This window comes from Schistocerca cancellata, chromosome 3, assembly GCF_023864275.1.
Source record: "Schistocerca cancellata isolate TAMUIC-IGC-003103 chromosome 3, iqSchCanc2.1, whole genome shotgun sequence".
NCBI classification, from domain to species: domain Eukaryota; kingdom Metazoa; phylum Arthropoda; class Insecta; order Orthoptera; family Acrididae; genus Schistocerca; species Schistocerca cancellata.
In genome coordinates, this window is record NC_064628.1 from 300,584,018 (window position 1) to 300,611,318 (window position 27,301).

The following is a 27,301-nucleotide window of genomic DNA, read 5'->3' on the forward strand; positions in this document are numbered from 1 at the left end:
AGCTACCGCTACATCAGTGATGTTTTACAACCCAGCACTGCCCCTCCTGCAGATAGCTGACAGATACCATATTAAAATCTATCTCTTTACAGGGTGTCCCAAAATAATGTATACACCCTTTGAAACTGAACATCTCTTTAATGAAAGGGGTTAAAAATACAATTTTAGTGGTGTTAGGTGCCTCATGGTCCGACTTAAGGAGGTAAATGTTCAAACTGGAGTCTGTCCATCGCAATACACCGCCGACAACGACTTAACGACTGAGCGACATGCCAACTTTATTGTTTTCAACTTAATAGCATCATAGGCTTGTCAATTTGCACTCTTAAGATCAACCAGTGTGTGTGGTCCCGCAGCGTAAACTGTGTTCTTGAGAGTACTCCACAGATGGAAGTCTAGAGGAGTTAAATTTGGAGATCGCGCCGGATACTCCACACACCCTCTTCGTCCTATCCATCTGACAGGAAATGTACGATTGAGAACTGCCCCATCCTGTTGAAAGTAATAACCTTCATTTCTAAACACAACGCTACGACCAGTAGTTATCATTTCCAACATTTCCAAGTACGAGTCGCCCGTGACAATGCTGCCAAAGAAATACGGCCCGATTAACCCTCCAGAAGACAGATCACATCAAACTATTAATCCTGGCAGATTAACATGCCTTGTTCGGTTACGTATGGATTCTTCTTGGTCTACAATTATAACGGTTAATTGTTCCATCAAGTTTAAACGTCGCTTCATCTGACCAAAGAAATCGATCTTGGAAACGCTGCTCTTGTTCACGTCTGTTAATGAACCAATCACAAAATTCGCCTGTCAGGATTATCCTCGTTAAGAGCATGGAGAAGCCTTGGAATGTAAGGCTTAAAGTTCTGAGACCTCAAAACTCTATGAACACTGATTCTGCAAATCCCAGTTTCACGAGAGCATTGCCTCACAGGTTTCTTCGGGGATCTTGTGTATGCCTGTATTACCGCATCAACACTCTCATTGTCTGTTGAACTTCTCTTTCGTCCGCTAAGTCCCTTCTTCATGTCGTGCACCGTTCCTTCGACATCAAACTTACCTCTTATTCGTGTAAGTGTTACTCTTCTCGGTGGTGGTGTTCCAAATTCAATTCTCCAACGTCGGAGTATAGCACTCACATTCTCTGTTTTCCAGTAACACTTTAGCACCCATTTCCGTTGTTCAAACGATAACGTCATGTTTGCTGACAATCCTGAAACAAAACAAAGCATTGTTATGTTTTTCACCGCCTTCTAAATTATTATCAATAAAAATTGTATTTCAGTCTCCTTTAATTAAAGAGATATTCTGTTTCAAAGAGTACATTAATTTGGGACACCCTAATATCGATTAACCATCGGTAGTTTTGTGCAGGTATTTCAGTTGAAAAAATACTTTTATTTTTTTAAATACAATAATACGAGATATGAAGATTTTGTTTTATATATAGTAAGGTATTTCAATTCTTCTCCTTTCGTCTGTGCGTTTTTGATTAATTATTTCTCCTGTCTTGAAGAAAGCCCTCTCTGCAGCAACTGAAGTTGCTGAAAGCAAATATTTAGTGACCATTTCACGCAACATTCTAACACACAACCATGCTTGTATATTGTAGATTTTTCAAAATACTGATGAAGGTCGATTACGGAATCGCTGACTGGTGTAACGACATCAACATTACGCTCTTGCTGATTGGACAAAAAAAGTAAATCATCCGATTTCAAACTGGTAGATTTATTTGTAGACATATTAGTACTGCTCATGGATGCTTCTGTTTCAAGTATTATTCTTGGTGCTGATGCGATGATAGCAGCATACTCTTACTGAAGTAATTGTGCAGTATCTTCTGCCTCTTGAAATATCGACAGTTTATCGACGTTTAAGTGACACTACCTTCAGGCCGGGCCGTATGTGGCGAGGAATTTGCGGGTACCACTCCTTCCCTGCCCTACTCTTTAGCCTGACATGGCGCCCATCGAACATATCTGGGATATGGTCGGTCGACAACTTATTCATTCAGGTCCTCCTGCAGCCACAGTTGATGCTTTGTGGACTTGCCTACAAACCGCGTGGCAGAGTATTCCTCAAGTGTTCTTTAATTCCATGCCACGACGTCTAGCAACTCCGACTGCAGCACTTGATGGCAATACTCTGTACTAAATTACCACTGTTACAGGCCGTGTACAGTTCTGTAATGCTAATCATTTATGTAGTGTCATGTGCTTAATCGGAAGAACAGATTTCGTAGTGATAACATCTCATGGTCTTGGCGTTTCACTTCTTCCAGACAGTAGTGTAGTTTCGCCTGACGCGTTACACGACGACGGAATTCGAATAAATTCCATCAACACGTCAAGTCATGACAAGAATGTTTCATGACTAAAAGGTATGCTTTCGTTGGATTACACGAAGAGGGCCGTCAATAACTGTGTAGATGTACTGTCAAATACTGTTGATACCGGATGAAAAATACAAATTGTTGAAAATACCTCTTGCACTGCGCAGATGCTTCGAAACATAGGGGAGAACGAACTTAGAGGTAAATTCTCCTAGTACTTTAGTTACAGGCTTCATGTGACAACAATTGACTACTACTTCTCCCTGAACACCGCGAAAAAGGTTACTTTCTCAATACTCTGAAGATACGTAAGTGTTGAAACCCAAAGGGTTAAAACCCAAGATGGCGCAATTTTATGCAAAAATCTTAAAGTTACTTCTTGCTGTCAAAAGTGACTGAGGAGTAATAGTGACAGTGAAGGAATACAGTTTTGTGTTATAGTAATGGAAGATGCTGACAATTGTGGATATTACAGTACTATCAGTTTCAAAAATCACGGTTACAAAATACTGACACCAACTGAGCACACTGAAAGAGAGGTAGGAAGCAACCAAGGAGAGAATCAGTTTCCGGTCTCAGGCGCTGCAGTCATGGACTGGATGGAACTCGGAAGATGCGAGAGCCGGGCTGTAGGGTTGGTTCAAAGGACTCTGAGCACTATGAGACTTATCTTCTGTGGTCATGAGTCCCCTAGAACTTAGAACTACTTAAACCTAACTAACCTAAGGACATCACACACATCATTCCCCGAGGCAGGATTCGAACCTGCGACCGTAGCGATCGCGCGGTTCCAGACTGTAGCGCCTAGAACCGCTCGGCCACCTCGCCCGGCGGCTGTAGGGTTGATGAAGAAGAACAGTCCAATGAAGTTTTGTAAACTCCGCTCGGATGCGAAGACTTGTGTGAGGCCTTGCGTTGTCCTGGAGAAGGAGAAATTCGATTCCATTTTTGTGGTGACGAACACTCTGAGGTCACTTATCAGTTTCCTGAGAGTAGCATAATACACTTCAGAGTTGATCATTGCACCCTGAGAGAGGACATCAAACAGCATATCCCCTTCACAGTCACAGAAGACATTCGCCATGACTTTACCAGCTGAGGGTGCGGCTTTTAACATTTCCTCGGAGGACATGTAGTGTGTGGTGCACCTCCGGACTATATTGATTGAATCACGAAGTACAACTTTCTATATTCTTTTCGTTAAATATGACATTATCCATTGGTTGACTGTACCAGCAATGCCATAAAATTTCAATTTATCTAAGACAATATCTTAGATAGGTCGCATAAAATATCAACCGGAGTTATTTTGTTATTTAATGTTTGTGAAATTGGATGAGTGAAAATGTAAATAGCTTTCTCAGTAGAAATGATTATTGCCTTGTCTTATGTCTAGGTTGTGCCATTGCGGTTTGCACAGCAAAGAAGCAGATCGTTAGCGTGAACGTGTAAATAGGACGCCGGTACGCTGCCTTGTGGTAAACCGATAATTTTGATGGCTCTTGTTGCTGGGCAGCAGCGGTGGTGTGTGGTGTGTGTACGCCGCAGCCAGTATAGCGCCGAGCGCCGAGCGCCGCCGGCGTTCAGCTGGCGGGGCCGGGGTCGACCGCCGACCGCCGACCGCCGGCCAATTTGTCGGGCCCAGCGGCCAGCACGAGGCGCCGCTCCTTTGTTTGTCGCCGGCCTCCTCGAGCTGGAAACGGCGGCTGCCGCACCTCTGCACGCCCTGCGCCTGCGCTCTACAGTCGCCGGTACATTTCACGCCGGATTCGTAACTTACACAGATAACGTAGTCACTTTGCAATTAATTCTTTCACCTGACTCTAGGTTTTCTCTCATGTAGTTCGTGTTTTGGTTGGTTGGTTGGTTTTGGAGGAGGGTACCAAACAGCGAGGTCATCGGTCCCATCGGCTTAGGGAAGGATGGGGAAGGAAGTAGGCGGTACCCTTTCAAAAAAAGCCATCCCCGGCGTTTGTCTGAAGCGATTTAGGGAAGTCACGGGAAACCTAAATCAGGATGGCCTGACGGAGTTTGAACCGTCGTCCTTCCGAATGCGAGTCCAGTTGGCTAACCACTGCGCCACTGCGCACCTGGTAGTTGAGTGGTTAGCCGGCACGGTAGCTCAGCGTGTTCGGTCAGAGGGTTAGCTGCCCTCTGTAATAAAAAAAAAACTGAGTTAATCGATTAACAACGAACTTAAACGGGTGTCTTACGACGTCCGCCCCGAGCAGATGCAACGAACAAAAGCGAACAAAAAGAGATTAAAAAAAAAAGTGGTCAGCGCGACGGCATGTTATACCTAACGGCCCGGGTTCGATTCCCGGCTGGGTCGGAGATTTTCTCCGCTGAGGGACTGGGTGTTGTGTTGTTGCCCTTATCATCATCATTTCCTCCCCATCGACACGCAAGTCACTGAAGTGGCGTCAGTTCGAAAGACTTGCACCAGGCGAACGGTCTACCACCGGGAGGCCCTAGCCACACGGCATTTCCATTTCCACCACTGCGCCAGCTCGCTCGGCACTATACGTTTTATTGTGTTGATTGTTCACCTGTTGTTATTCCAATTGGTTTCACTGATGTGTTATGTCAATAGTGTAGACTATTACTGTATACTACGCTCTATGCGCTATTCTGTCCACACTTTTACATTCCACCCCTCCAACCTGACCCCTCCCCCCCTCCTGTCTAACCCACATCCCCCTGCCACACTTCCCCTATTACCCCTCATCGTCGCTTTGGGTCAATACCACAAACTTTCAAAAAATAGTTCCTTCTAATAGTAAAGAAATTTAATTACGTAGAGGTTTTGGTTTTATAGGCTTATGGATTGGAATTAATACATCCCATAAGCCGGCCTTACTAGAAACCTTATTGTATAATCATGTACCCTTTCCGGATGGATACGCTTGACTCACTTTAATTACTGGCTGCCTAGATTGCAAGATTAATTTTGAACGACACGGAAATTTTTGTATGGGCTGTGTACTTGCTGCGTATTTGGTTCATTCTATACGGCATAGCAATATACAGGGTGTTATCAAATCCCCGTTACAAACTTCTAGGACTTGAAGAGGGGAGAGAGTACAAAGTATCTGAATAGAAACTCATGTCCGGAAACGTATAGTTTCCGTTCTACGACGGTTGGAAATTAAATGGTTAACTCATCCACTTCTTATTATGTAAATGGAAGATGGGAGGGGGGGGGGGGGGAAGGAAAGGAAAGGGGCTGTTGATATCAGCTATGTAGGAACTTGATGCGGTATCAGTGGCGACGAGTGAAAATACAGTATGTGATCAAAAGAATCCGGACACCCCCAAATACATACGTTTTTCATATTAGGTGCACTGTGCTGCCACCTACTGGCAGGTACTCCATGTCAGTGATCTCAGTAGCCATTAGACATCGCAAGAGAGCAGAATGGGGCGCTCCGCGGAACTCACGGACTTCGAACGTGGCCAGGTGATTGGGTGTCACTTGTGTCATACGTCTGTACCAATATTTCCACACTCCTAAGTATTCCTTGGTCCACAGTTTCCGATGTGATAGTGAAGTGGAAAAGGTGAAAGGACACGTACAGCACAAAAGCGTAAAGGCCTACCTCTGTTGACTGACAGAGACCGCCGACGGTGGAAGAGGGTCGTAATGTGTAACAGGCAGACATCTATCCAGACCATCACAAACTGCATCACGGTACTATGACGAGGGAGGTGAGAAAACTTGGATTTCATGGTCAAGCGGCTGCTCATAAGCTACAAATAACGCCGGTAAATGCTAAACGACGCCTCGCTTGGTGTAAAGAGCGTAAACACTGAACGGCTGAACATGGGAAAAACGTAGTGTGTGTGACGAATCACGGTACACAATGTGATGATCCGATGGCAGGGTGTGGGTATGGCGAATGCCCGGTGAACGTCACCTGCCAGCGTGTGTAGTGCCAACAGTAAAATTCGGAGGCTGTGGTGTTATGGCGTGGTCATGTTTTTCATGGAGGGGGCTTGCACTCCTTGTTGTTTTGCTTGGCACTATCACAGCACAGGCCTACGTTGATGTTTTAAGCACCTTCTTGCTTCCCACTGTTGAAGAGCAATAGGGGGATGGTGACTGCATCGTTCAATACGATCGAGCCCCTGTTCATAATGCACGGCCTGTGACGGAGTGGTTACACGACAGTAACATCCCTGTAATTGACTGGCCTGCACAGAGGCCTGACCTGAATCCTATAGAACACCTTTGGGATGTTTTGGAACGCCGAAATCATGCCAGGCCTCACCGACCGACATCGATACCTCTCCTCAGTGCAGCACTCCATGAAGAATGGGCTGCCATTCCCCAAGAACCCTTCCAGCATCTGACTGAACATATGCCTGAGAGAGCGGAAGCTGTCATCAAGGCTAAGGGTGGGCCAACACCATATTGAATTCCAGCATTACCGGATACTTTTGACCACATAGTGTATGTGCTAAACCTGGGATTTCCTGCTTACTATGCAGCTGCGTTAAACACTGCACCATTGGACACAATGTTAATTGCCCGCATCTCGTGGTCGTGCGGTAGCGTTCTCGCTTCCCACGCCCGGGTTCCCGGGTTCGATTCCCGGCGGGGTCAGGGATTTTCTCTGCCTCGTGATGGCTGGGTGTTGTGTGCTGTCCTTAGGTTAGTTAGGTTTAAGTGGTTCTAAGTTCTAGGGGACTGATGACCGTAGCAGTTAAGTCCCATAGTGCTCAGAGCCGTTTGAACCATTTGACACAATGTTAATCACAACTGCGCGGACTATTCGCCTCTCTGGCAACCCACTTTCCCACCCAGCGCCATGTCCCCCATGCTCGCAAAATGTCGGGCGTAAATGTGCATCGGCACTGAAGGTGGTGGATTTCTTGATCATCGAGGCGAATCAGTTAGATGAATGTATGGTGTCTGTTCTTTCAGACATGCCCGAAAGAACTCATCCATTTCTGCTTGAAGAATTGAATTAGGTGTGACGCAGTACAGTTATCAGGTAACTATTCAAAAGAAAACGTAACAGAACATCCATTCATCATTAAGGGCATTTGTTTGTATTAACACTTAAACATCTGAAAAATACCGGCTGTATGACTTGTTTGAAGAGACCTATTCACCTCCAGTACAGTACTACATTATAAAGAGAATAACAACGTTCATGTATAGAATAGTACTGATGCAACACGACAACGGCTCGATGTGGCGATCACCAACGTTGCTGCACGCATTATACCTACGAAGCATGATCTGCTACGTACTTTCCATTCCACCTCGTGTCTCTTCGCTTTGTAGTGCGGCGTCCAGAACGCATGCTGGCAGATCTTCCTCTGTCTCTAAAGGAGTGTAAAAAAATAAACCTTGCATGTGACGCCAGAAGAAGTAGTAAACGTAATCCTGTCTACCCTAATGCATACCAGCGGAAGCAGCTCCGAGGCTTTTTCCCTTTCCCTCAGCAGAATGGACGCGTTACGCATCTGCACTGGAATGTAAACGGTACGTTTCCGGATATGGGTTCCCATTTAAAATATTATGTACTTACTCCAAGTCCTAGAGGTCTGTTAGGAGAATCCTGTACATACTTATCGTATATGTTATTGCTACCATGTGTATCCTTTATACCATGCTCTTCTTCGGCACTCACTGAACCCTGTGTTCCCTTTCTTCCTTCACTCCCCCTTCCCCACTGCCCCCCCTCAGTCTCATACCCCCATATTTTTCACCGACACACCATGATTCTCTATTGCCTTCACCCCTCTACGATATTTTTAGTTAAACCAGTCCATGTCAGTGGATTACAATGTGTCTCTGTTACGCTACACCAGACGAGTTGGCAACGTAAACATAATCCTACTATTATTATTAAAATCATGTGACCTGTTCACATGCATTTATATTAAATCGTTTTTTCGCTTCCTTTTGTAAACCACCTAGCTCGTAATGATTACAGATATCAGTTACGGATGAATCACAGTCACCTTTGCCATATCTCACTCTGCTCATTTTCCTGCCTTCATGCTTGATACGTGAAGCCCAGTCTTTGTTCATTATTGTTTTGCATGATTCCGTGCGCCTTACCAGTGGAGAAATTTTCAGTTGATATTATTACTCTACAATCGGTAATGTAATCTAACGTAGTGTTACATCTGCCCTCTGGTCTCCAACCTTATCTTCCTTGTCCCCTCAGTCTCCCTACGATAGTTACTAGTCTGGCACCAGATGTTACTTATACATCTAGAAACGCACGTATCGTGTGACCCTCTGTGCACATTGGCAAGTTTTCATGTATTGCATTTTGTACAACAATATCGGAAATTGAGTCTGCCTTGATGCAAAACACCTTATTATTTGTTTACTTATTTATTTCCCAAACTAGTTTCGGCGACAAATATCACCATCATCAGTGGGTTTTTTAAAGTCTAAAACGTCCAGAAAATACCATAGTATTACTATCACAGTAAGACATTATTACTGTTCTTTTTTTGCATATATACAGGGTGTGGCACGAAATGTGTTACCATTTTGTTTTTCAATAGAAACTTAATTGTCAATACAATCTGAAAGGAACATATACTACAATGAAGAGCCGTCCATGGAGATTTGTTCTAACTCAGCACATGCTGAGTATGTCCACCATATCGTTTCCTAACTTCCTTCAAACGAACACTGAAGTTAGTGATTACCCTACGGCACATGTCTTCCGTACTTTCACTGCAAACTTGAAGAATAAGTCCTCCAAGCTTCATTAAATTCCACAGCTTCTTGCTACTGCCTTGCCCTTCAACACGCAGTGGTTCATGCAAGATGGAGCAAGGCCAGATACTGAAAACACTGTGTTGAAGTTTTTAAACAAGCATTTCGACATGCGGATCATTTCACTCAGGTTTCCAGGTCGCTTCAATGACGGACAAAATTGGTCCCCAAACAGTCCAGACCTCAATCCATGTGACTTTTTTCTTTGGGGGTACCTAAGGGAAAAAAATTTCCCTAAACGTCCACGTGATTTAATGGAGCTCAGAAGACTTATTCTTCAAGCTTGCAGTGAAATTACGGAAGACATGTTCCGTAGGGTAATCACTAACTTCAGTGTTCGTTTGAAGGAAGTTAGGAAACGAAATGGAGGACATATTGAGCATATGCTGAGTTAGGACAAATCTCCATGGACGGCTCTTCATTGTAGTATATGTTCCTTTCAGATTGTATTGACAATTAAGTTTATATTCAAAAACAAATTGGTAACACATTTCGTGCGCGACCCTGTAGTTTTTTATGGTTACTTCCATACTACCTTATTTATTGAATGTTATGGCATGTTTTTAAGAATAATTGTCACTGTTTGCGGCATACTCGTATTTCCTGTGCTTTTTTCTGTTGGCGTTTTTTCTCAGCGTATATCAGCAACCGTGTGAGCGGTTGTTAGTAAACAAATACTAAAAGGTGAACTTAGGATGTCAGCGTTATACACTTGGGGTTGCGATAGTGTTATTTAATCCAGTTTTGGCGTGTCCTGGGCTATTACTTAGTCACTCGTATACTCACGTTCGTTGGACGACACGTAGCTGAGTCTATACACAGAAAAACCAAACTTTCGCACTTTGTTTATGATCAAGAACATTACGCCACCTTTCTGTTCTCGTGTGTCACGAGAGGTGTATCGCATGTTGCGAGAAGGCTATGAAAAACTGTAGCGGCAGTTACGACGACTTCTGTCCGTTATTTATGTATCTGTGTGTGATGGGGAAGCGTTTCTTTTGCGTGTGTATGCTTTCTGTTCCGTGTCCTTGGTCAGTTCTCTCAGAGCGGTAAAGAGTATGTTGTTGCAAAGTGTTGTATTTTCGTTTATTACCTTTTTCCCTTCCACTATAGCCATTTGTATACAGTAATTTTCTTCTGTTTTTAGTTGTCGGTATATACTGTTGCTGTGTTTCAGAATGTGTAGATCGTTTTCAATATTAGTGGGATTATGGTTTTTGTTCATTAGGTGTTCTGCAAAAGCTGAATGTGTGTTGTCACTCTTCCAAGATAAAGTTACCGTTGCATTTTGTACTTTGTTAGTGCCTGTTATAATTTTTCATATTCTATGTACAAATTTGTTCTCACCTTACTTTTTAGACATCTGACGATGGAAATAAATTCCAAACGCGTCAGGTGAGGAAATAATAAAGTCATTTTTCATCGGCTATATGACTAGTTTGAAGAGACCTATTCAGCTCCAATACAGTACTACATTATAAAGAGAATAATAAAGTTCATTTGATGTGTTCCGAAGCAAGAGGAATTAGACAAGTGCTGTACTATTTTACGTCCTTGTTTGTCTATATCTCTCTAAACGCGAGGTGTTAAGAAAAAGTGTCACATATTGTTATAGGTGGTACTGTGTCAAAACTAGAAGAAAAGTTCCCAGTGATATGTCAGGAAACCAGTACCTGTTCATATTCGGCCTATCTCTCTCTCATTCCCCTCTGCCTGTTATGTAGTAGTAGTTACTATAGGCGCTGCTGCGTTTGGTTGACACATCTCTCATCTCTTAGGCGCGGTGAATCGTTCACTCCTAGAAACATCCGGTTCATTCGGATTGCGTCACTGGCGTTGGACACACTTCCTGTAACGTCTGTACGTTTTCGATATGTTGAACGTACACCAATGCCTTTAAACGTCCCCACAGCTATAAATCTATCGCATTTAGGTCCGATGAAAGGGCAGGCCATGCTACTGGATCTCCTTGACTAATCCTTCGCCCGCGAAAATATGCCCTGAAGCACCGTCGCACTGACCGCAGTAGTTGGGGTTGATCCCTCGTGCAAAAACCAGTTATTCACCTCCCTGCAAGAGTAACGTTCTCCAGTATCACACGTAATTCTTCGCGGAGAAATCGGTGATGCAAAGCACCTGTTAATCTGTCTGGAAAATTGTATAGCGCTATAAGTTCTTCACCGACAATTCCTGCTCATACACTGATACTAAAGCACTCTTGATGCCTCACCACGATTGCTCGGGGATTTCCATCTGCATACACGTGAGACTCGTGGTAATTTAGTAAGACATCTCTAGTGTGCCCCGGCTCATATACACATTATTAATTACAGGAGCTCTTCTTCTACATTTCACTATTACCTCTTGTAACAAAATGTGGCAGTTTTTTTTTTTATTATCAAAACCATCGTATGTATTGTGGAGGTTCCCTTTCACAGAAAGGAGGGGGGACGTATTCACCTATTTCTAGGCTCCAATCCTGATCGCTGCACCTCAGCCTAAACATGCGTTCATTTTGTAATTTGCCTCCGATGGGCCACCATATTGATGTGGTTAGATAAAATTGCCTCGGATACTTAAATTACCAGCATAAAAATTGTAAGTCGGCCCTAGATTCACCATCTGCCTGCAATAAAATGTTCCACTGCATTGGGCGGCACTAACAAAACAACAGGTCACTTTATGCTAAAAAAGTTTTGCGGAGGTAGTTCAAAATGGTTCAGATGGCTCTGAGCACTATGGGACTAACTTCTGAGGTCATCAATCCCCTAGAACTTAGAACTACTTAAACCTAACTAACCTAAGGACATCACATACATCCATGCCCGAGGCAGGATTCGAACCTGCAACCGTAGCGGTCGCGCGGTTCCAGACTGTAGCGCCTAGAACCGCTCGGCCACCACGGCCGGCAGCCCATTCATCAGTATGAAATTGCACCCCCTTTGACATGGAATAATGCACTAATTCAGGTGGGAAGGGTATCACAAAGCCATTTAAGGCAAGCCGGCCCACAACTGTTGAACGAGGTGCATTCAAGTTGTAAGGCCTCCGATTTTTTTTCTCCGGACTGGAAAGAGATAGAAACATGCGCATTGTTTTAAAATGAGGCCGCGTTCATTGTCAATATGTCCCAGAGATGGCAGCACTGTACGGCAGATGGAATTTTACCGCCAGTGGCGAGAATGAGAACTGTTTTAAATACTTAAAATGGCGACGTTTTCCTTACTTGAACAGCGTGCAATCATTCGTTTTCTGAATTTGCTTGGTGTGAAACCAATTGAAATTCATCGACAGTTGAAGGAGACATGTGGTGATGGAGTTATGGATGTGTCAAAAGTGCGTTCGTGGGTGCGACAGTTTAATGAAGGCAGAACATCGTGTGACAACAAACCGAAACAACCTCGGGCTCGCACAAGCCGGTCTGACGACATGATCGAGAAAGTGGAGAGAATTGTTTTGGGGGATCGCCGAATGACTGTTGAACAGATCGCCTCCAGAGTTGGCATTTCTGTGCGTTCTGTGCACACAGTCCTGCATGACGACCTGAAAATGCGAAAAGTGTCATGCAGGTGGGTTCCACGAATGCTGACTGACGACCACAAGGCTGCCCGTGTGGCATGTTGCCAAGCAATGTTGACGCGCAACGACAGCATGAATGGGACTTTCTTTTGGTCGGTTGTGACAATGGATGAGATGTGAATGCCATTTTTCAATCCAGAAACAAAGAGCCAGTCAGCTCAATGGAAGCACACAGATTCACCGCCACCAAAAAAATTTCGGGTAACTGCCAGTGCTGAAAAAATGATGGTGTCCATGTTCTGGGACAGCGAGGGCGTAATCCTTACCCATTGCGTTCCAAAGGGCACTACGGTAACAGGTGCATCCTACGAAAATGTTTTGAAGAACAAATTCCTTCCTGCACTGCAACAAAAACGTCCGGGAAGGGCTGCGCGTGTGCTGTTTCACCAAGACAACGCACCCGCACATCGAGCTAACGTTACGCAGCAGTTTCTTCGTGATAACAACTTTGAAGTGATTCCTCATACTCCCTACTCACCTGACCTGGCTCCTAGTGACTTTTGGCTTTTTCCAATAATGAAAGACACTCTCCGTGGCCGCACATTCACCAGCCGTGCTGCTATTGCCTCAGCGATTTTCCAGTGGTCAAAACAGACTCCTAAAGAAGCCTTCGCCGCTGCCATGGAATCATGGCGTCAGCGTTGTGAAAAATGTGTACGTCTGCAGGGCGATTACGTCGAGAAGTAACACCAGTTTCATCGATTTCGGGTGAGTAGTTAATTAGAAAAAAAATCGGAGGCCTTAGAACTTGAATGCACCTCGTAAGTGGTCGCCGCCGTATTCGCCTGCGATGCTCACACCGACTAGTGGAATACCGTGATGCGTAGCTGAACACACTGCGACGCCATTCTTCAGGAGTCGGGGCTTAGCTGGTCACGACACCAGTCCAGTCGCAATCCTTGTGTTGCGGTGTGACCGCCAGCCTACAACAGGTTATTCCCTAGTCCGATAGCTGATAGTCTCCTACCAATGGTGCTGGATAACACAGAACGTTCCAGAGAATCTATAATGTGTTTTCATATTGTAGACGTTGATGTAAAGCGGCACGATGTATTTGGTGGTCAATGCGGCTATCCTCCTTTGTAGGGGTCAGACGCAGTCGACCAGAATCATGATGATGAACATGATCGTCGTCACGTCCCCATGCAATCCAGCATCTGTCAAATCCGAATGCCCCACAAATTTGGATATTGCACTATTCCACCACGAGAGCAGAAGGAGACGTACAATGAGGGTCCTTTTAAACTCTCGCACGTGCTGATAACGCTCTCTTACTCGCGTATGTGGCATATCCGTGTCCCTCACAGCGATCACTCAACATCTTAAACTGTTCACGCTTCCTTTATACCCTGCCAAAGCTAGGAAAAGCACCTTTGCTGCTCTTCCTGCCACACTCGTAACTGTTAAATCATTTACGTACCCGCCGATGGTATGCACATCAACACCTGTCCAAGTGTTCTGGGTACTTCACTTTCTCTGTCAGGCAGTGTTGATATGTGTGAAATGTATGTGGCATACACATTCGGGAGTGAAGCCGTTGGAAAAAATCTACCTTAACGATATTTCACTTTTTTATGTGTTTCTACAAACTACATTCCTTAATTTTTCCGCCTCTGTTTAAGTAAGTAAAGCACAAAAATGTGGACTACTGGAGTATTTATTTATTTTATTAACAGTTTTCGGCTTATAAGGCCATCATAAAACTATAAGGGGCCCTTATCAAAGTGGACACATTACAGGCGAATAGCTTGGAAAAATATATTACACGTGAGGAGTAAGTATCACAGTAAATCTCATCTCCCACAGTGCAAATGTTGTGTGTAAGGATGAGTAGACAGTCTGAAAATAAATAAATAAATAATAAAATATAATAAAATAAATACAAGAAGATTGGAAACTACGAAGCAATGCTGAAATATACCAAAATATAGAAAATGTTTCAAACGTAATGAGAAAAAGAAGACCTGTGTTTTGGACTTCTATCTCGAATGCAAGACAGTAGATTAACTAATAAGATTTTCAAATATTTTTGGGGTAAGAAGTCCACAACAAGCTGGGTCAATGATGTAGAAAAGGGTTTATAAAGAAACAATATAAAAACAGAAGATATAAACAACTGAAAGCGTTTCGGGAAAAACTATTGGAAATGGAAGGATTCCAAAACACGGTAGCTAAAAAGACTGGTTCAAAATGGTCTGAAGACAGAAAGAAGAAACACAGTAAACATATGAAGGCATATTGGAAGAAAAGAAAAGAACAAAGAACTAAGAATTGTAATTTGAACGTGGTTCTCAGATGGCCTATTGGCAATAAAAAGAAATGCAATATAAGGGTTTTCTGAGAATAACTTTAAAATGTATTACAGCTGGAAGGTGATACAGAAACAGAATAAAATATGTCATCTTTTAAATAGCTGTATACTAATACTGCACCTTCCCTGAAGAAGATAGTTATGGTCTGATGATGGACTTACAATCCGAATACTGGTTAACTAAATAAATTTATTACTGTATCACATCGACATTTTCGTTTTTCCATTTACAAAAATTCTGCTTACGAGTTTTCAAGGCGAAAAATCAGTAATTTGAATTTTATACATATGCTGGTTGTGTCACAGTGATGAGCTCTCATATTTTGTGCAAAGGACAGCTATACCTGTTGTTCAGCAAAAACCACTTATTGTCCAACTTCCGATCGTGGAGGTACTCATGCTCGAAGGAGGACGCCTTCAAGCTGTAGTTCACTAGCACGTCCGCTGAACAATCGGTGAGAATCTCACGCCATCACCTTTGGACGGTGACTTTCCTCCCGATACCCTGGCGCAACTCACGGCCTGTCAAGATTGGCCTTTTACCGTCGACCGCACTACCTCTCGTACATGCACAGTTAGTCCAATACTTTATTAGCCGGATGGTTACGGTTATGCTTGCTGATCGGTCCAAAAGCGACCAAGCTTTTATCCCTGTTTTGTTTTGTATTAAATTTAAAACAATACTCTGATTTCGGGTATTAACGTCTTGACGGCCGAAGGAATTATGATATTCTTTATTGAATCTGGGCAGAACAGGAAATGCTATGGACTAATTTGAGAAAAAGATAAACGAGACTGCTCACATTAAGAAGGAAATATATCTTCTTCTTTATCTTTAGCATTTGTCCCGTCTGGAGGTAGGGACCGCTGATTGGATTCGCTTTCTCCACTTTGTTCGATGGTGAGCAATGTCTGGAAGAAGATTTACAGGCTTCAGGTCGTTGTGCAGAGTGTCGGTCCATCATTGTCCATGTCGCCCCTTGGGTTTCTTTTCCTTCACTTACACGGTCTTTGCCGCCTTTACAATGGTATCGTCCTCTGCGCGCAGCAATGTCCAAACCATCGCAGACGGCTTTCTCGTATTTCCTTCTGGATCGGTGGGAGCCCGAAACGTCTCCTGATAGTGTCATTAGAAACGTAATCCATTCCAGTGATGCTTCATGTCCATCTTAACATCTAAATCTCCAAGACCCCCAGTCGTCGTTCTGCCTCTTTAGTAATTGGTGAACACTTGGTGCCGTAGAGAGCAACAGGATGGATGACAAGTCTTTGACTTCAGACGATCCATAATACTATCGCATGTGGTTCTCCTTGTCGTTCGTCATTTCCTCCAGTAGTTCGCCTGATTAGCTGGCTGGTAACGTGCTCGCCTCCCCTTCGGGTTCGATTCCTGGCGGAGTGGGAGATTTTCTCCCCTTGGGGACTGATTGTTGTGTTGTCCTCATTATCATTTCGTCCTCACCACCGGCCACAAGTCGCCCAATGTGGCGTCGACTGAAATAAGACTTGCATTTGGCGGCCGAACCCGACTAGGATACCACGGCCAACAGTGCCATACATCAGTTCATTTTCATTTTCTCCAGCTTGCCTGCAAGTTGGCCATCGTTAGAGATTGTAGAACTGAGGTACTTAAATTTTCTTACTCTTGGTAGATCTTCTCCGTCAATGCTGATGGTTCCAACTCCAACTTCTTGCGAATCTAATGCCATGTACCCAGCGTTGTTTTTGTGGATCCGCAGGCGAGTCGTTATTTATCGCTATGTATTTGCGCGGAATTGTTTTTCAACTTTGAACTGAAAGTTTCACGATGCCGATAAATTCAGTGGCAGCGGACGAACATATGACTGCAAACGTGTTTCTTGTGTTCATCCGTGGATTAAGAAAAAAATAATTGTTTGATTAAAACTCAGTTTTTAAAATACTATGTTTTAAATAGAACTAAAAATATAAAATAATTTCTCCTAGTGCAGTTGTGAGCAAACAGCAGCGCGCGAGCCATATGCGACCGGCTAATGATTTCTGTGCTGCCCGTCAAGACAGTCAGAAAAATCCACTTTGAACCGACATTCCTTCCTGAGCGCAATGGAAGATCCTGTCTGGGACGGCCATGTCAGTAAGCATGTTTGTTCACTGTGGATACTATTCTTACAAACCAAGTTGACAGTCGGTACTCCCATCAGCCACCGCGCCCAGTGTCAACTTGGTTTATACGAGCAGTACGACGTGCAGTGCTTCTCCGGTTGATCTGGTTTATTTCCATTTCGTCTGTGCAAAAGTAAGTATATAAATTTCCAACTTTAGTGGAACCATGAATCCTCCAAAGAATGGGCAAACACATATGTCTTCGCTGATTGAGAGAATAAAGCAGTTTGTTTATTGCGTCGTGAAACAATAGCCCTGTTTAAAGAGTACAATCTGAAACGACATTACGGAACAAAACATAACGGATTTGGCTGCAAACTTTCCGAGGAGCGACGCAAAATATAAGCGGCAGAGTATGTAAAAAGGCTGAAGAAGCAACAAACATTATTTACAAAGCAATCAACACTTCCAAAAACAGCGCCAAAGAAGCAAGTTTGAAAGGAGCCTACAACCTTGCTAAACGTAATAAGCCTTTTTCGGATGGCGAGTTTATTAAGTAGTGTATGGTAGTGTTCAAGCATATTGTGTCCTGATGTTAAGAGCAAATTTGAAAGCTTTTCATTGCCAGGAAGGACTATAGTGCGCATTGATTTGATTAGTGACGAACTCACAGAACAGCTGAAGACAGCGAACGAAGATTTTGTTTGGTTTCCTTGGCAATGGATAGGAGCACGAACGGCGAAGACGCTGCACAATTACTCACCTTTAACCATGGAATTAACGAAAATTTCGTCATCGCAAACGAATTACTTAGCGTAGAATTTATTAAAGATAGAACCACTGGTCAGGACTTGCTTGACTGTGTAGTGAATTGTGTGGAGAAAAATGGCTTGTCCTGGAACAAAATAATAACCATTACAACAGATGGGGCCAGAACTTTCAGCAGGGAGAAGTAGGTACCGTAAAGCTTTTAAAAAACAAGTTTCAAACACAAGGCACAGTGATATCGTGCCTCTTCCTTTCATTTTGCATCATGAGAGCCTTTTTAAAGCTGCACTTCACTTAATGCGTGTGGTAGATCCTGTTGTTGATGTTGTGAACACAATCTCAGCAAGGGCATTCCACCATCCACAGTTGAAATCTCTTCTTGAGGATGTGGGAGCGGAGTATGAAGACGTAATTTACCATAGCAGTGTGATGTGGTTGAACCTGGGAAAAGTGTTGAAACAAGTCCGGCTCGCAGAATGACATCCTCTATTTCTCGACGCTAAAGAGATCTACATCTACATGGATACTCTGCAAATCACACTTAAAAGTGCTTTGCAGTGGGTTCATCATACCACTGTCACAATAATTCTCTAGTATCCCAGTGTCGAACAGCGCTCGGAAAAAACGAACACCTATATTTTTCCGTGCGATCTCTGATTCCCTTATTTTATTATGATGCTCGATTCTACCTATGTAAGTCGGGGTCAACAAAATATTTTCGCATTCAGAGGAGAAAATTGGTGATTGAAATTCGTGAGAAGATTCCGCCGCAACGAAAAACGCCTTTGTTTTAGAGATTGTCCACCCCATGTCTTGTATCATGTCAGCGACACTCTTTCCCCTATTTCTCGATAATACAAAACGTTTTCCTCTTCTTTTAACTTTTTCGATGTGCTCCGTCAGTCCTACCTGGTAAGGATCCCAGACTGCGCAGCTGTATCCTAAAAGAGGACGGACAAGCGTAGCGTCAGCAGTCTCTTTTTAACAGATCCATTGGATCTTCTAAGTGTTTCGCCAATTTTACGCAGTCTTTGGCTCCCCTTCGCCAAACATTTTCTACGTTTTCTTTCCAATGTACGTTGTTAGTAATTGTAATTCCTAGGTATTTAGTTGAATTTACGGCCTTTAGCCGGCCGAAGTGGCCGTGCGGTTAAGGCGCTGCAGTCTGGAACCGCAAGGCCGCTACGGTCGCAGGTTCGAATCCTGCCTCGGGCATGGATGTTTGTGATGTCCTTGGGTTAGTTAGGTTTAACTAGTTCTAAGTTCTAGGGGACTAATGACCTCAGCAGTTGAGTCCCATAGTGCTCAGAGCCATTTGAACCATTTGAACCATTTTACGGCCTTTAGATTTGGATATTTATCGTGTAACCGAAGTTTAACAGATTCCTTTTAGCACTCATGAGGATGGCCTCACCCTTTTCATTATTTAGGGTCAATTGTCAGTTTTCGCATCATAAAGATCTCTTTTCTACACTGTTTTGCAGTTTGTTTTGATCTTCTAATGACTTTGCTAACGATAAAAGACAACATCATCCGCAAACAACCTAAGACGGCTGCCCAGATTGTCTCCTGAACCGTGAATATAGATAAGGAAGAGAAAAGGCATATAACACTACCTTGGGGAATGCCAGAAATAACTTCTGTTTTACTCAATGATTTCCCGTCATTTAGTACGAACTGTGACCTCTGTGACAGGAAATCACGAATCTAGTCACATAACTCAGATGATGCTCCATAAGCACGCAATTTCTCTACAAGCTGCTTGTGAGCTACTGTGTCAAAAGCCTCCTGGAAATCTAGAAATACGGAATGAATTTGAAATCCCTTGTCAATGGCACTCAACACTTAGTATGAGCAAAGAGCTAGTGACGTTTCACAAGAACGATATTTTCTAAATCGATGTTGATTGTACAGGGTGATTCAAAAAGAATACCACAACTTTAGGAATTTAAAACTCTGCAACGACAAAAGGCAGAGCTAAGCACTATCTGTCGGCGAATTAAGGGAGCTATAAAGTTTCATTTAGTTGTACATTTGTTCGCTTGAGGCGCTGTTGACTAGGCGTCAGCGTCAGTTGATGCTAAGATGGCGACCGCTCAACAGAAAGCTTTTTGTGTTATTGAGTACGGCAGAAGTGAATCGACGACAGTTGTTCAGCGTGCATTTCGAACGAAGTATGGTGTTAAACCTCCTGATAGGTGGTGTATTAAACGTTGGTATAAACAGTTTACAGAGAATGGGTGTTTGTGCAAAGGGAAAAGCCACCAGGCAGCCCGTGACAGAGCACTTCATCACTGGCCTCCAAGAAGCCCTGATCTTACCCCCTGCGATTTTTTCTTATGGGGGTGTGTTAAGGATATGGTGTTTCGGCCAGCCACCATTGATGATTTGAAACGAGAAATAACAGCAGCTATCCAAACTGTTACGCCTGATATGCTACAGAGAGTGTGGAACGAGTTGGAGTATCGGGTTGATATTGCTCGAGTGTCTGCTGGAGGGGGCCATATTGAACATCTCTGAACTTGTTTTTGAGTGAAAAAAAACCTTTTTAAATACTCTTTGTAATGATGTATAACAGCAGGTTATATTATATTTCTTTCATTAAATAATACACATTTTTAAAGTTGTGGTATTCTTTTTGAATCACCCTGTATTTCAATAGACCTTTCTCTTCGAGATAATTCATTATGTTCGAACACAATATATGCTTCAAAATCCTGCTGCATTTCGACGATAATGATATGGACCTGTAATTTAGTGGATCACTCCTACTGTCTTTCTTGAATATTAGTGCGATCTGTACAACTTTCCAGTATTTGGGTATGGATCTTTCGTCGAGAATGGGGTTGTACATAATTGTTAAGTACGGCGCTATTGCATCAGCATACTCTGAAAGGAAGCCCATTGGTATACATTCTGCACCGGAAGACTTGCTTTTGTTAACTGATTTAAGTTGGTGTTTTGAGTAGGTATATTTTTCGTTTGTTTTGGGAAGATTTTGGAGTTGCTACGACAACCCCGTGGTTACTAATCCCTGTGTCCGTTAGCTCAGGATTATTTGTTACTAGTCAAGTGTGTTTTCGCAACCGTTTACTGTTCGCGTGGGCTTATGAACTAACTGCTCAATACGATTTTGTTACAAAAATAACATGTGAGGAGTGGAGATATGAGATGATGCTTGCAGCTGACATATTTGAAAAATTGAGTGAACGAAATGTGACGTTGCAGGGAAAATGGTTGTTTTCACATGAAATGTGGATGCATCTAAAACCATTCAAAGCGCAACTCGGTCTATTGGCAGGGCAGGCACGATAAGGAAATTTTCTGTCATTTCCCTTTATTACGAACAGGAAGTGCCTGAAAACGTTTCTGCTAAAACTGAGGATCATCTGCAGAGTCTGGAGGAAAGAGTTCACAAGGACATTTCAAGACTTTAAGAAAATTGTACCCCTGTTCCGTTTGTTATATTATCCCATCACTGCTGATGTTGACACAGCACCTGAGGAGGTGCAGCTTGAACTTATTGACATCCAGTCAGATCACAGTGTGAAAGAAATGTTTAATGCTGTAATATTAGTTGACTTTTACAAATCTTTGCCAGCTGAAAAATCTCCAAGTGTGAAAGAAAATGTTCTCCATTTTTGATCTACAAATATTTGTGAGTAAAGTTATTCTTTTTTTGAAGATCAACAGGAGTAAATATCGATGATATTTGACATACATTAATTTGTAGGCTGTGATGAGAATCTCAACAAGCAATCTCACTCCTGGATTCAATGGAATTGTAAAAAAGTGTAATAGATTACATTTGTCTCATTGATATATTCTAATACTAAATATAAATGCACATGTAGATGATACAAAGGTAGCAAAAAAGAAAAATGAATTGAATGAAACTACAATTACTTCATTTACGTTTATTGATTTTTATGGTACAATTTATGCGTCTTCTGAAATGCAAAGTTAACTGATGAATGAAATCGTTCTAAAAGGTGCCTCACTTTGTTAACACCTGGCTCCACAATGCCGCTCCCGAGCCGAAATAACTTGACCACTCCTAACCACACACAGATAGTCCTGGAAACTGATTTTGAATTTTTAATAACTTTGTACAGAAACCAGATGGCAGTTATATGAGTCGAGCGGCATGAAAGGGAAGCTGTGGTTGGGAAAGGAGTGAGACAGGGTTGTAGCCTATCCCCTATGTTATTAAGTCTGTATATTGAGCAAGCACTGAAGGAAACGAAAGAAAAATTCGGAGTAGGTATTAAAATCCATGGAAAAGAAATAAAAACTTTGAGGTTCGCCGATGACATTGTAATTCTGTCACAGACTGCAAAGGACCTGAAAGAGCAGCTGAACGGAATGGAAAGTGTCTTGAAAGGAGGATATAAGATGAACATCAACAAAAGCAAAACGAGGATAATGGAATGTAGTCGAATTAAATCTGGTGATGCTGAGGGTATTAGATTAGGAAATGAGACGCTTAAAGTAGTAAATGAGTTTTGCTATTTGGGGAGCAAAATAACTGATGATGGTCGAAGTAGATGGCTAAATGGCTCTGAGCACTACGGGACTCAACATCTTAGGTCATAAGTCCCCTAGAACTTAGAACTACTTAAACCTAACTAACCTAAGGACATCACACACACCCATGCCCGAGGCAGGATTCGAACCTGCGACCGTAGCAGTCCCGCGGTTCCGGACTGCAGCGCCAGAACCGCACGGCCACCGTGGCCGGCGGTCGAAGTAGAGAGGATATCAAATGTAGACTGGCAATGGCAAGGAAAGCGTTTCTGAAGAAGAGAACATCGAGTATAGATTTGTCAGGAAGTCGTTTCTGAAAATATTTGTATGTAGTGTATCCATGCATGGAAGTGAAACGTGAACGATAAATAGTTTAGACAAGAAGAGAATAGAAGGTTTCGAAATGTGGTGCTAAGAAGAATGCTGAGGATTAGGTGGGTAGACCACATAACTAATGAGGAGGTATTGAATAGAATTGGAGAGAAGAGAAATTTGTGGCACATCTTGACTAGAAGGAAGGGATCAGTTGGTAGGGCATATTCTGAGGAAACAAGGGATCACCAAGTTAGTATTGGAGGGCAGCGTGGAGGGTAAAAATTGTAGAGGGAGACCAAGAGATGAATACACTAAACAGATTCAGAAGGATGTAGGTTGCAGTAGGTACTGGAAGATGAAGAAGCTTGCTCAGGATAGAGTAGCATGGAGAGCTGCATCAAACCAGTCTCAGGACTGAAGACCACCACAACAACAACAATAACACTGAAAATACTTGTTAAGTTTACAAGGGCCGTCTGCAGTAGTAGTCTCACTTCTTTGTGGAAGACTTCAAAGGCAACGTTTCCTGGTTCATGACAACAATATATACGTAGCAAACAGCTCATCTGACTTGGTGAATTGAGATGAAACGTGTCACGGTGTCAGGGGCGCTATTCAAGCTTGACAAACAGTAGCACATTAATAACCCGCTACTAGCTGTTCCTAAGTACTGATAGCAGGCTATTCTCTGTAGTATCACGACAGTGAGTTTGGAAAACGTAGATAAATGGAGGAAATATGCGTGCGATATTTTGGTTAATTTCTTGTAAGAAGTAAATTGAAAGGAAAACAGTGTTAATTTCCAAACTGAATACAGTTTGTAGAACATATTGAACTTACACCTGAGGTTTGTGATGAAAGTTAAAAGTGAGTGCAGAAGGGACGAGCCTTAACGATTAAGTGGCAGTGGTGGAATCAGAACACGCATAACGGCGAGCACTTGTGGAAAGAGAATGCGTCGTTCAGTAAGCTATTTACCTCTATTGATTCATTTCTATAATTAAGAGTTACTGCCGCGTGGGGTAGCCGTGCGTTCTAGGGCGCCTTGCCACGGTTCGCGCTACTCCCCCTGTCGGAGGTTCGAGTCCTTTGTCGGGCATGGGTGTGTGTATTGTGCTTAGCGTAAGCTAGATTAAGTAGTGTGGAAACCTACGGACTTATGACCTCAGCAGTTTGGTCCCATAGGAAATTAACATAAATTTCCAAAAAATTAAGAAGTATTGACTGAATGAATATGAAATTTCAGTACAAGAATAAAGATGTAGGAGGCAATGGAAGAAAAACATTAAAAGTCGTCTATAACACTACTGTTCTGGCTGATGCACTGAGGCTGACTCTAACTTCAGAAAAAAACTAATTGTAAAATTAATGTAGAAGGGAAACAACGGAAAAATTAATAAAAAAAGGGATGTTTAGCTACATAAACATATTTTACTGTATCAAACCAAAGATTAACCTCGTTATCTCGTTGAATAAAAGGTACTAGCAAATTAAACCTACATGGTTCAGGAAAACTGATATTAGAGTCTCTTGTAACATGTTGATGACAAAGTTTATTTACAATAACACGAGCAAGCCAAGTAGAGAACGAATAGTAAGAACTGAAGGGCGAAAAGACGTTTCCCCCCCAGGCTCGCTGGCTGCAGTAAATATGCGAAAGACAGTCAGACTACTTAAGGCTACAGCATGAGAGTGGTAGATAGTGTGCCAATATCGTGAATTAAATCAGTGTTACGCGTACTAATGCCTAAGATACTGCTTATGATAGAAGAAGTCGAAAGTACGAATCAAAATGAAGTTTTAATAGCAATCACATGATTCGTTCAAACGGTTCAAATGGCTCTGAGCACTATGCGACCTAACTTCTGAGGTCATCAGTCGCCTAGAACTTAGAACTAATTAAACCTAACTAACCTAAAGACATCACACACACCCGAGGCAGGATTCGAACCTGCGACCGTAGTAGTCGCTCGGCTCCAGACTGTAACGGCTAGAACCGCACGGCCACTCCGGCCGGCACATGATTGGTACAATAATGTATTCCTGCTGCTCTAACATTCACAGCATTTGGTCTGATAACTTTTGGATTACCCTCAAATTATTATATAGTTATTTACCACGTGTAAATAAATATTTCGTCGCATTCAGCATGCGCTATAATACATGAATCCTATATTATTTACGATTTGTTGTTGTAACGCTTCATGCAGAAGTATTCGTGTATCATAACTTTTGGTTTCCTTTTTAATTTTAAGCTCCATGTGATGCAGGACCTCATCTGACAATTACAGGACTGTAAAGAAAGTCTTTTTTTTAGCATATCTACGTAGTTACTTTGCCATTATTTTCAATCTAGTGACTGGTGAGTCAGTAGACGTGTTAAGCATGACCTTCGTGTGGATTTTGGGACATACCATTAACGCATTTACTGCCTTGACATAATGCGTACACAGCCATAGATTTTTATATCATGCGCCGATAAAACTTTCGGTTCGTGATAAATGAAGAGTGCTTTCAGTAACTTTACTTTGCATTCAGTTTATTATTTTTTCTTTAACAATAAATGGCAGAAAAACATTTGGTACCATTAATTTTTAAGAGTCTCAGAATCAGCGGCTGAATCGAAAGCGTTGTCTTGTTGCCGCGAATTTGGGACCTCACTTACGAGATATGAGAAAATGTTGTGCATATGACTGTTGTTTACAGAAATGGATGTACAATGGTGTGTGTGTGTGTTCATGTGGAGGGCAATGGAAGGAATGAGAGATGAGGGATAACTGGGTAACATGCGTAATACTGACAAACGTGAAATATCCGAAGGATGTTCCTCGCTGTTGACCGATTTCCTTTGTAATGGCGAGGATGACGCCGGTTGACATGGGACAGCTCATAGCTGAGTCTGCCACGTCGCAGTTTAGATGCTGATAACGTCGGGTGAAAGCGCCTCGGGGCTTGTCGAGCAAGGGTTGCACAGCCATTAGTGCAGATACAGTGTTGCCACGTCTTGCAGTGAAGCTGAGGCAGTACTGTAACCAGACGAAACTGAATACGAGAGACGTCCTTTATAAGGAACTAGCGTCTGGTATCTGAAACGTCTTTTATGTTAGAGGTAACTGAGTTTCAAACAGACGGGGTATATATACAGAGAGAGACAGGAGACGGAGGTTGTATGCAGTTAGTGATTTTGTCACATCCCTGAGATAAAGAAGCGTTTTTTGTTGGCACCTTAGAAGCCAAAATCAGGTATTTTACTGTGTCCAGTACATAGTTGAAGCATGTCCTCAGTTTCTTGCAGGTATAACCAGGCTGTGGTTCTATTTTAATTTGGAAAAGAAAACAGTATCTTATGTAGTTGTCCACAACAAAAATTATCCCGAGTTTTAATGTTCTAGTGACTTCTGGAATCGTGGTGCCTGAACGTCATTCTGAGTTGTTTCCCCCGCTCGTGCACAATATGGGGAGAAAACTGTTCATAATACTCAGTTTGTCGACTATTGAGCGGCTTATATGCTAAGTACTCCGCAAAACTCGAAAACCTAAGGGCACGTACCAGACAAAATGCGATGAAATACAGGTATTAAAAAAAAGGCAAAGTGTCACAAGAGTAATTCTCAATCAGTCTTCGGTGAAAGAGTAGTTCTTCGACGTAAGGCAAGACGTTTTATCAGGTGTATACAAGAAAATGTAGTAGCTGAGAAAATGGCGAAGAGACTACGGTTGCCTACGGACGTAGGGTGATCGATTTCCTCCAATGGTACTGAGTTCGTGACACTATTACGCTTTCGGGGGTTGATACGAAATGCTGTGGCAAAATCGAAGTAGTAGTAGTAATAGTAGTTATTATTGTTCTTGTCGTTGAAGTAATAGTTTTCTTCATCCATATAACACCTTTGCAAGGATACTGGACATATTCTGGTATTACAGATTAAGTGAAACGAAAACAATGAACTTTATAACACAGGCATTTACTTACTTGCAGGTTTAGCTTGACGAGTCGGCCGTGGCCTTATAGTAGGAACCATCCCGACATTTGCTTGAAGCAATTTAGGAAACCTTAAGAAACCTAAATCAGGATGGCCGAATGCAAAGTGGAGCCTCCACCCTCCCGAATACATTGCCAGTCTGTTTAAAACAGTGCTATCTCATTCCGTTCATGCCTTGTATATAAACTGAAAAGAAATGGCGCAGTGGTTATCAAACAGGACTCGCATTCGGGAGGACGATAGTTCAAATTCGCGTCTGGCCATCCGGTTTTAGATTTTCTGTGGTTATCCTAATCACTCCAGTCTAATGCTGGCATGGTTCCTTTGAAAGGGCAAGGTCTATTTCCTTCCCCATTCCCGAAAGAATCGAAACCTTTGCTCTGTCTCTAATAACTTCATTATCGACTGGACGTTAAATCCTGATCTTTCTTCCTTCATTCCTAGTGGTACAATTATGTTTTACAAATAAATTACTTAATAATATGGAAGATTAGAGCTACACTGTTCATTCATTTCTTATATCAGTGAGCGCACGCACTATACGCCTTATTTCATAGCGTTAACACTACACACTCTGTCAGCAGATGTCAGGATCATTGCGGCGGCGATGCGTGGTTTTCATTTTGTGTTCCGCAACTTCC

General features: G+C 42.7%; 1 long non-coding RNA gene across 1 annotated transcript in view; it reads right to left on the minus strand.

The window, feature by feature from the left end:
• Positions 1-1,073: 1,073 nt before the first annotated feature.
• Positions 1,074-27,301, minus strand: part of LOC126175003 (uncharacterized) — a 355,761-nt gene continuing 329,533 nt past the window's right edge. Inside the window, exon 4 of the long non-coding RNA XR_007535508.1 lies at positions 1,074-1,222. This is a non-coding gene — a long non-coding RNA (uncharacterized LOC126175003). The remainder of the gene's footprint in view (positions 1,223-27,301) is intronic.